The following is a 2,520-nucleotide window of genomic DNA, read 5'->3' on the forward strand; positions in this document are numbered from 1 at the left end:
ATATATATATATATATATATATATATATATATATATATATATATAATACATGTATACACATACTCACACACATACACTCACTCACACATATATATATATAATGCACGTTTGTGTATGTATAATGATTTAAGTTAATACTTTTTGATTTAATATATTCGTTTTTCTTTATTATTATCACTTACCGATTCTCTATTCAGCCCATCTTATAAAACTCTTAATTTTTCGTTCACATACCTTTGCCAGCTTCTCGATTAAAGTTGCGCTATATCTAATTAAGACAATTATGTTCTTGATCTAAATCTCATTTACTTAGTCATTTATAATACATTACATTCTGCTACTTATTCTGGAGAAATAATTTCCATAATTAAGATTTTTAATACTACCACTTTATAACTACATAATTTAATTTGATCATTAAATGCCCAACTTGCATACATATACCCAACCAAATTTGTAATGTTCTTAATATTACAACCAAGTTTGTAATATTCTTAAATCCTTTACAAACATTATTTTGTAAACTAATATTACCCATGTAAATTCCACAGTAGTTTTGAAAACTGTAAGATGAGATTGTATAATTTTCTTAACCATTAGAACCTTGAGATGATGCATAAAGTTCATATAAATAGTATTAAAGGTACAATCTCAGGAAACATCTGAAAGATTTTATATTCTTACTTCTCTTGCTTTGTGAGTTATTTGTTATTTTTCACCTTGTGTTAAGAAGTAAACAGTATTAATTATGGAGTGAAATTAAAGACATTAATCTACAATATTATTCTGAAAAAAATCCTTCACTACACGAAAAGTACGTACTGCTATAACCTAATACATTTTTGTTGCTTTTCTTCAAATTTAATTCACCAAATCTCTTGATTTTGTTTTTGGATTTTACCCTACCAAATTCTGGTGCCACAAACATTTTAAGTACCACATTTAATCTTTTGATTAAATCTATATTATTATATATATATATATTATACATTATTTACATTTGACGGATATTTGTCCTCATCTTGTTTATGGCGTAGTGGTTAAGAGCGCGGGCTACTAACCCCAAGATTCCGAGTTCGATTCACGGCAGCGACCTGATTAATAATAGTAATAATAATAATAATAATATAATAATAGTAACATCGTTAGGAATGAGAACCCAGGTTCTAAATTTCCCCAAGACACCTGACGAAGACTGGAGGGTATATCAGCTGAAACGTTGTGTTAACAACAAACAAGATGAGGACAAATATCCGTCAAATGTAAATAATGTAAATAATTCCTCATCTCTTAAATATAGAACTGTAATATATATTATAGTTTGAATGGAGACAATACAGGTGGAAAATCATAGGAACAATATCCCATCTCCAACAAAAGATTTAATATACATGTATGTGCATATCATCCTTGATTCAATAATTATACACAATTCTCAGTAGCGAAAATACCAAAAATTAAATAAAATAAAGGTACACAAGCATTTAAAAACACGTAAACTTCAAAAATATAATGAATGTTTAAAGATATTAAAAATATTTATAAGTATTCCTAATTTCTGAGCCGTATAAAAATAATATCCAATATTTAAATACCTCTGAGAGAGTTCAAACCTGTTGATAACGAAGCAAGCAGAATATTTGTGGCGAATTAATGCGGAACTTGCAGCTCTTGTACCCTGACTATAAATTCTCATTTGTACCTATCGCCATCGGTACGTAAGGTAATGTACCAACAAATTCGCACAAAAACATAGCTGCACAAATATGGGTATATGCATCGACAGCTCAACCAACACACCGACTCAACTACATATTAACAAACACCAGAGAGTCTTTTAACTGAAAAAGTCTTGTCGCTTTGTCGGTGACACGCTAGGGTCGACGTGCATTGTACGTATCTGTGTATACATACATAAAAACATACATGTGGTAAGAAGCTTGCTTCCCAACTACATGGTTCCGGGTTCAGTCCCACTACGTGATACTTTGGGCAAGTGTCTTCTACTATAGCCTCGTGTCGATCAAAGCCTTGTGAGTGCATTTAATAGACGGAAATTGAAAGCAAACCGTCGTATATATGCACACACACACACACACACACACACACACACATACACACACATACATCTGTGTGTGTGTCTTTGTGTCTGCGTGTGTTCTCCTAATCATTTATTTGACAACCGGTGCTGGTGCGCTTACGTCCCCGTAACCTAGCGGTTCGGCAAAAGTGACCGATAGAATAAGTACCAGGCTTATAAAAAGTAAGTATTCCGATCGATACATTCGGCTGAAAATCCTTCTAGGCGGTGCCCCAGTATGACCACAGTCTAATGACTGAAACAAATAAACGATAAAAGATATATATATATATATATATATATATATATATCAATTGAGATAAGAGCTATAACGCGATCCATCGTAAATACTTGTTTAATGACCTATGTACACAAAATTGTATGATAAACAACCTTTCATATGAGAATGTTGCTACGTTGATAACAGGTACAATATTTTT

The 2,520-nt window shown here is 31.5% G+C and overlaps 1 protein-coding gene across 1 annotated transcript in view; it reads right to left on the reverse strand.

The window, feature by feature from the left end:
* Positions 1–2,520, reverse strand: part of LOC128250608 (sortilin-related receptor-like) — a 28,174-nt gene that overhangs the window by 25,124 nt on the left and 530 nt on the right. The gene's annotated exons all lie outside the window — the stretch shown is intronic.

The sequence above is a fragment of the Octopus bimaculoides genome, chromosome 23 (genome assembly GCF_001194135.2).
Source record: "Octopus bimaculoides isolate UCB-OBI-ISO-001 chromosome 23, ASM119413v2, whole genome shotgun sequence".
Taxonomy (NCBI): Eukaryota; Metazoa; Mollusca; class Cephalopoda; order Octopoda; family Octopodidae; genus Octopus; species Octopus bimaculoides.